The 8911-nt window shown below is 37.9% G+C and overlaps 1 non-coding gene across 1 annotated transcript; it reads right to left on the bottom strand.

The window, feature by feature from the left end:
* Positions 1-6767: 6767 nt before the first annotated feature.
* LOC112763452 (small nucleolar RNA R71) lies at positions 6768-6875 on the bottom strand. The gene has a single exon (XR_003182879.1). It is a non-coding gene; the product is annotated as a small nucleolar RNA R71 (small nucleolar RNA).
* Between the last annotated feature and the right edge of the window lie 2036 nt (positions 6876-8911).

The raw sequence follows: 8911 nt of genomic DNA, 5'->3' as shown, positions 1-8911 counted from the left end.
GCCTTTTGGTCGAAATTCTATCTTTTGGTTTAAAAGAGGATTTAACTTGTTTGCCTAATTGACAAGCATCACAAGTAAGATCCTTATCAAATTTGATTTTAGGAATTCCTCTAACCAGATTTTTCTTTACTAGCTTAGAAATTTGGTACATGCTAGCATGACTCAACTTTCTATGCCATAGCCATTTTTCAGATTCAATAGATGTAAAACATGTTACATTTTGTTCTTTCAAGTCCTCAAGAGTTAATCCATACACATTGTTGCATCTTTTAGCTTCAAATAAAATATCCCCAGTTTTTTCACAAACAACCAAACACATAAACATTCTAAACATAACTTCAAATCCTAAATCACACAATTGGCTTACACTAAGTAAATTATGTTTCAAACCATTCACAAGAAGAACATCATTTATACAAGATGAAAAGCTTTTACTAACTTTTCCAACAGCCACTATCTTTCCTTTACCATCATCACCGAAAGTGACAAGTCCTCCATCATATTCATCAAGCTTTATGAAGAAGGTTGTCTTTCTGGTTATGTGCCTAGAGCATCCGCTATCTATGTACCACATATTTTCCTTTCTTTTAGATGCTAGGCATACCTACAAAATGAGCTCAAGTGACCTTAGGTATCCAAATCTTCTTGGATCCTTTCACGTTAAACCATCTCCTATGTCCTAAACCATTGTAAGCAAATACAACTTTATAAACTTTATCACCAATCATTCTTTCACCAAAACAATATTGAATGGGAAAATGACCGTTTCGGTTGCATAGCCTACAAAACCTTGGAGTTGCTGTTTTGTTAAAGTAGGTGGGGTCTTGAAACCTTATGTCATTAGAAGACAAGGCTCTATTTTTAAAAGAGGATTTCTCATCAGATTTATAAAACCCCAAACCAGCTTTATCAAAGAGTGGTTTTTGACTAGCTAATATTTGATTTAAGATTTCAGAACTTTGAGTGAACTTGGCTAAGTCATTTTCAAGGCTTCTAACCTTTTTCAGCAACTCTTCATTTTCCTTAAAACAGTTTACATATACAACTATCGAATGATCACTTTCACAACTTCTAAGTTGAGCTTTCAACTGCTTATTTTCTTCCACAAGATCACAAGCAGTTTCGGCCTCCCTTAGCTTTTCTTTGAGAAAACTATTTTTAGCTTTAAGAATGATAATTTGTTGTTCAAGATCTTGATTATCAAGCAGAAAACATCTTATTTTTTTCAGAAAGGTGATCTATCATAAGATGAAGGTTTTCAGTGTCAGGGTTATAAAAGACTACCTGATCTATATGATCTGCCATGAGACAAGGCTGTGACTTGGTCTCTGATTCTTCATCACTGTCTGAGTCATTTTCTAAGTCTTCCCATGATGCCATCAGACCCTTCTTCTTTCCCCTTTTTTGCTTCTCCTCCTTCTTTAACTTGGGACAATCAGATTTGAAGTGCCCCATTTTCTTGCAGTTGTAATAAGTTACTTTGCTAAGGTCTTTCTTCATTTTCCTTGAGCTGCTGTCTTTGCCTTTGAACTTTACCATTTTCCTGAATTTTTTGGCAAACAACACAAATTCATTTTCAAAGGAGTTATCACTAGATTCATCATCCAGGGGGTTAGTTACAGAAGAAAAAGCAATTCTTTTCTTTTTTGAATCTTTTTTCAAATAAGTGTTTTCAAAAGAAAGAAGGTTTCCTCTCAAATCATCACATGTCATGGAATCAAGGCTATTGCTCTCGGAAATAATTAAGGCTTTTGTTTTCCACTCTTTAGTGAGACATCTCAACACTCTTCTCACAAGTACAGAATTAGAATGTATTATTCCCATAGCATCCAAGCCAACAACGATGGTGTTGAACCGTTCGAATAGTTCATCAATAGATTCTCCTTCCTTCATTGCAAACATTTCATACTCTCTGTTTAACACGTCTATTCGAGTCTTCTTCACAATGGTGGTTCCTTCATGAGTGATTTGTAATTTGTCCCAGATTTCCTTTGCCATTGTGCATTGTGATACCCGTTGGTATTCCTTAAAGCTGATAGCACAATTGAGCAGATTTACAGCCTTGGCATTTAGCTCCACCTTCTTTCTATCTTTCTCGGTCCAGCTTGCTTCTGGTTTAAGAGTGATTACTCCTTCAGCACTTGTGTTAGTTGGAAATTGAGGACCCTCCAGGATAATCTTCCAGAGTCGGTAGTCTACTGCTTGCACAAAGATCTTCATCCTTTCCTTACAATAGGTGTAGTTTTTCCCATTGAAAAGAGGCGGTCTGTTGCTTGACTATCCTTCTGTAAGGTTGTAGGACACCAGATTTGAGCCACTGCTTTCTGCCATCTGGATATTTTCTTTAAGCTGCAAAGCTTGATCTCTTTGAGACCAAGCTCTGATACCAATTGATGGTTTTCAGTGGCTAAGAGAAGGGGGGTTGAATCTTAGCCCCTTTTTCTTTTAATTTCACTTGCTGGTCTTTGAGGAGACTTTTTGATTTTTGTCTCGTCCCTAGCCATGAGACTTTTATTTTTGTCTCGTCACTTGGCACGAGATATTTTTCGGTTTTAGCTCCAGTGCAATAGAAACAGAAATGGAGTAAAAGAGAGAGAGAATTACACCCAGATATATCCTGGTTCAGCTGCTAAGTGCAGTGCAGCCTACATCCAGTCTCCATCACAACAATGATGAAATTTTACTATAATCTTCTTGATTACAGACTGTAAAGTACTAACCCAACTTACAAGGGGATTCCCACAGAATCATGAAACACAACACAGATGTACAAAGGAACTCTAAGGACATCTATGGCTTTTTTCTTTTAATTTTGCACTTTCTGCCTTTTTCCACTCTATGGCTTTTTCATACAAACCTCACTGTTTGTCTTTTTTCCATGAGACTCAAGACATGACAAAATTAAATAGAAAAATACAAAATAGAATACATTGAAGGAGAAGAACTTCTGTTAGCTCAGGTAGCTCTGAGAACTCTGTGCCTTGCACTCTCACACTTTCTCCTTACTTCAAACACTGACTGTTCACCCTTACTTATAGGGAGAAGCCTTTGATGAGCGGATAATTTGTACGCTTTTTGGCATTGTTTTTAGTATGTTTTTAGTATGATCTAGTTAGTTTTTAGTATATTTTTATTCATTTTTAGTTAAAATTCACTTTTCTGGACTTTACTATGAGTTTGTGAGTTTTTCTATGATTTCAGGTATTTTCTGGCTGAAATTGAGGGACCTGAGCAAAAATCTGATTCAGAGGCTGAAAAGGACTGCAGATGCTGTTGGATTCTGACCTCCCTGCACTCGAAGTAGATTTTCTGGAGTTACAGAAGCCCAATTGGCGCGCTCTCAACGGCGTTGGAAAGTAGACATCCTGGGCTTTCCAGCAATATATGATAGTTCATACTTTGCCCAAGATTTGATGGCCCAAACCGGTGTTCAAAGTCACCATCAGAATTCCCAGCGTTAAACGCCGGAACTGGCACAAGAATGGGAGTTAAACGCCCAAACTGGCACAAAAGCTGGCGTTTAACTCCAAGAAGAGTCTCTACATGAAAATACTTCAATGCTCAGCCCAAGCACACACCAAGTGGGCCCGGAAGTGGATTTTTATGTCATTTACTCATTTCTGTAAACCCTATGCTACTAGTTCTCTATAAGTAGGACCTTTTACTATTGTATTTTCATCTTTTGATCATGTTTTTATGATTGAACCCTCATTGGGAGGCTGGCCATTCAGCCATGCCTAGACCTTGTTCTTATGTATTTTCAACGGTGGAGTTTTTACACACCATAGATTAAGGTGTGGAGCTCTGTTGTACCTCGAGTATTAATGCAATTACTATTGTTCTTCTATTCAATTCAGCCTATTCTTGTTATAAGATATTCATTTGTACCCAAGAACATGATGAATGTGATGATTATGTGACACTCATCATCATTCTCACTTATGAACAAGTGCCTGACAACCACTTCTGTTCTACAAGCAAATAAGGCTTGAATGTTTATCTCTTGGATTCTTTAACCGGAATCTTCGTGGTATAAGCTAGAACTGATGGTGGCATTCAAGAGGATCCGGAAGGTCTAAACCTTGTCTGTGGTATTCTGAGTAGGATTCAATGATTGAATGACTGTGACGAGCTTCAAACTCGCGATTGTGGGGCGTTAGTGACAGACGCAAAAGAATCACTGGATTCTATTCCGACATGATCGAGAACCGACAGCTGGATAGCCGTGCCGTGACAGGGTACGTTGAACATTTCCACTAAGAGGATGGGAGGTAGCCACTGACAACGGTGAAACCCTTGCATACAGCTTGCCATGGAAAGGAGTAAGAAGGATTGGATGAAGACAGTAGGAAAGCAGAGAGACAGAAGGGACCAAGCATCTTCATACGCTTATCTGAAATTCCCACCAATGAATTACATAAGTATCTATATCTTTATCTTTATGTTTTATTCATCATTCATAACCCTTTGAGTTTGCCTGACTAAGATTTACAAGGTGACCATAGCTTGCTTCATACCAACAATCTCTGTGGGATCGACCCTTACTCGCGTAAGGTTTATTACTTGGACGACCCAGTACACTTGCTGGTTAGTTGTGCGAAGTTGTGATAAAAAGTTGAGATTGCAATTGAGCGTACCATGTTGATGGTGCCATTGATGATCACAATTTCGTGCACCAAGTTTTTGGCACCGTTGCCGGGGATTGTTCGAGTATGGACAACTGACGGTTCATCTTGGTGCTTAGATTAGGTATTTTTTTCTTCAGAGTTCTTAAGAATGAATTCTAGTGTTTCAAAGTGATGTTCTTATCATCACCAAAGCTGATTGATTCTCATCAATTTAGCTCTTGAATGCAATATCCTGCTGAAGCTTGGGTGGCCATGTCTAATTCCTTTAGACTGAAGCTTTAGACTAACATTGCATGATTCCTGGAATTCTCATTAAGAATTTTGATACCTTTATTTTCTTTTCCACTTAATTTTCGAAAAAGCACAAAAAAAATTACAAAATCATAAAATCCAAAAATTTCTTGTTTGAGTCTAGAGTCTCATTTTAAGTTTGGTGTCAATTGCATGTTTCTGTTCTCCTTGCATTCATTCATGTGTCTTAAGTGATCTTCAAGATGTTCTTGATGATTTCATTGTTCTGATCTTTAAATTCTCTTGACTTGAGTGTTTTGCGTGTCTCATATGCATTCTCATTTTGTCAGTGTCAGTAGTATACAAACTGCTAAGTTTGGTGTCTTGCATGCATTGTTATTTGATTTTAGTTGCATTTTGATTATTCCTCATTATTAAAAATCCAAAAATATTTTTAATTTGTGTCTTTTCAAGTCAATAATACAGAGAATTGAAGATTCAGAACATACAGCAGAGGAATTACACAGAAAAAGCTGGGCGTTCAAAATGCCCAGTGAAGAAGACAAACTGGCGTTTAAACGCCAGCCAGGGTGCCTTGCTGGGCGTTTAACGCCCAAAAGGGTAGAGTTTTGGGCGTTAAACGCCAGAATGTGCACCATTCTGGGCGTTTAACGCCAGGATGGCACAAGAGGGAAGATTCTGTTTTTAATTCAGATTTTGTTAAGTTTTCAAAATTTTTTCAAAATCAAATCTTTTTCAAATCAAATCTTTTCAATCAAATCTTTTCAAAATCAATTTCTTTCTATTTTCAAAAAAAAATACTTGCTATCAATTAATGATTTGATTCAACATTTCAAGTATGTTTCTTTTTCTGTTGAGAAAGGTTTAATGTTTGAATCATATCTTTTCTTGATAGCCAAGTCATTAATTTTTAAAATCAAATCTTTTTAAAAATGTTTTTCAAATCATATCTTCTCAATCACATTTTTTAAAACCAATCATATCTTCCTAATCACATCTTTTTCAAAATAGTTTTCAATCATATCTTTTTAATTTCTAATTTCAAAATCTTTTTCAAAAATCACTTGATTTCTTTTCCACTCTTGGTTTTCGAAAATCAATTAGAGTTTTTCAAAATGTTTTCAAAATCTTTTACTTAATTTTTCGAAAATTACTTCCCCTCTTCTCACATCCTTCTATTTATGGACTAACACTATTCCTTAATGCACAATTTGAACTCCATCTTTCTTGATAAGTTCGAATTTTCTACCTCTCCCTTCCATTTTTCTTTTCCTCTAACACTTCAAGGAATCTCTATACTGTGACATAGAGGATTCCACATTTTCTTGTTCTCTTCTCTTTCTTATGAGCAGGAGCAAAGATAAAAGCATTCTTGTTGAGGCTGACCCTGAACCTGAAAGGACCTTGAAGCGAAAACTAAGAGAAGCTAAGGCATAATTCTCTGTAGAGGACCTAACAGAAATCTTCAAAGAAGAAGAACCCATGGCAGCCGAAAACAACAACAATGCCAACAATGCAAGGAAGGTGCTGGGTGACTTTACTGCACCTACTCCTGACTTCTATGGGAGAAGCATCTCTATCCCTGCCATTGGAGCAAACAACTTTGAGCTTAAGCCTCAATTAGTTTCTCGAATGCAACAGAATTTCAAATTCCATGGACTTCCATTGGAAGATCCTCATTAGTTTTTAGCTAAATTCTTGCAAATCTGTGACACTGTCAAGACTAATGGGGTTGACCCTGAGGTCTACAGACTTATGCTATTCCCTTTTGCTGTAAGAGACAGAGCTAGGATATGGTTGGACTCACAACCTAAAGAAAGCCTGAACTCTTGGGAAAAGCTAGTCAATGCCTTCTTGGCAAAGTTCTTTCCACCTCAAAAATTGAGTAAGCTTAGAGTGGAAGTCCAAACCTTCAGACAGAAGGAAGGAGAATCCCTCTATGAAGCTTGGGAAAGATACAAACAATTAATCAGAAAGTGTCCCTCTGATATGCTTTCTGAATGGAGCATCATAGGTATTTTCTATGATGGTCTGTCTGAACTGTCCAAGATGTCTTTGGATAGCACTGCTGGAGGATCTCTTCATCTGAAGAAGACGCCTACAGAAGCTCAAGAACTAATTGAAATGGTTGCAAATAACCAATTCATGTACACTTCTGAAAGGAATCCTGTGAACAATGGGACAAATCAGAAGAAAGGAGTTCTTGAGATTGACGCTCTGAATGCCATACTGGCTCAGAACAAAATATTGACTCAACAAGTCAATATGATTTCTCAAAGTCTGTCTGGAATGCGAAATGCACCAAGCAGTACTAAGGAAGCTTCATCTGAAGAAGAAGCTTATGATCCTGAGAACCCTTCAATGGAAGAGGTGAATTACATGGGAGACCCCTATGGAAACACCTATAATCCTTCATGGAGAAATCATCCAAATCTCTCATGGAAGGATCAACAGAGACCTCAACAAGGTTTCAACAATAATAATGGTGGAAGAAACAGGTTTAGCAATAGCAAGCCTTTTCAATCATCTTCTCAGCAACAGACAGAGAATTCTAAGCAGAACCACTCTGACTTAGCAAACATGGTCTCTGATCTAATCAAAACCACTCAAAGTTTCATGACTGAAACAAGGTCCTTGATGAGCGGATAATTTATACGCTTTTTGGCATTATTTTTAGTATGTTTTTAGTATATTTTAGTTAGTTTTTAGTATACTTTTATTAGTTTTTAGTTAAAATTCACTTTTCTGGACTTTACTATGAGCTTGTGTGTTTTTCTGTGATTTCAGGTATTTTCTGTCTGAAATTGAGGGTCCTGAGCAAAAATCTGACTCAGAGGCTGAAAAGAACTGCAGATGCTGTTGGATTCTGACCTCCCTGCACTCGAAGTGGATTTTCTGGAGCTACAGAAGCCCAATTGGCGCGCTCTCAATGGCGTTAGAAAGTAGACATCCTGGGCTTTCCAGCAATGTATAATAGTCCATACTTTGCTCGAGATTTGATGGCCCAAACCGGCGTTGCAAATCAGCTTCAGAATTCCCAGCGTTTAACGCTGGAACTGGCATAAAAATTGGAGTTAAACGCCCAAACTGGCATAAAAGCTGGCGTTTAACTCCAGAAAAAGTCTCTACACATGAAAGCTTCAATGCTCAGCCCAAGCACACACTAAGTGGACCCAGAAGTGGATTTTTACGTTATTTACTCATTTCTGTATACCCTAGGTTACTAGTTCACTATTAATAGGATCTTTTGACATTGTATCTGTACCTCATGACACTTTACACGTTTCTTGGTGTACTTCTCACAGCATGAGTCTCTAAACCCCATGGTTGGGGGTGAGGAGCTCTGCTGTGTCTTGATGGATTAATGCAATTACTACTGTTTTTCATTCAATCATGCTTGCTTCCATTCTAAGATATCACTTGTTCTTAACCCGGATGAATGTGATGATCCGTGACACTCATCATATTCTCAACTATGAACGCGTGCCTGACAACCACCTCCGTTCTATCTTAGATTGAGTAGATATCTCTTGGATTCCTTAACCAGAATCTTCGTGGTATAAGCTAGAACTGATGGCGGCATTCAAGAGAATCCGAAAGGTCTAAACCTTGTCTGTGGTATTCTGAGTAGGATTCAATGATTAAATGACTGTGACGAGCTTCAAACTCCTGAGGGCGGGGCGTTAGTGACAAATGCAAAAGAATCACTGGATTCTACTCCGGCCTGATTGAGAACCGACAGATGGATAGCCGTGCCGTGACAGGGTGCGTTGAACATTTCCACTGAGAGGATGGGAGGTAGCCACTGACAACGGTGAAACCCTTGCATACAGCTTGCCATGGAAGGAGCCTTGCGTGTTTGAAGAAGAAGACAGTAGGAAAGCAGAGATTCAGAAGATGGAGCATCTCCAAAACCTCAACCTGTTCTCCATTACTGCAAAACAAGTACTTATTTCATGTTCTTTTACTTTTCACAATCAACCCTGATAATTATTGATATCCCGACTAAGATTTACAAGATAACCATAGCT

The sequence above is a fragment of the Arachis hypogaea genome, chromosome 2, assembly GCF_003086295.3.
Source record: "Arachis hypogaea cultivar Tifrunner chromosome 2, arahy.Tifrunner.gnm2.J5K5, whole genome shotgun sequence".
In the NCBI taxonomy this organism is placed as follows: domain Eukaryota; kingdom Viridiplantae; phylum Streptophyta; class Magnoliopsida; order Fabales; family Fabaceae; genus Arachis; species Arachis hypogaea.
The sequence above is the reverse complement of the archived record's forward strand: the minus strand, read 5'-3'. Positions and strand labels throughout refer to the sequence as shown.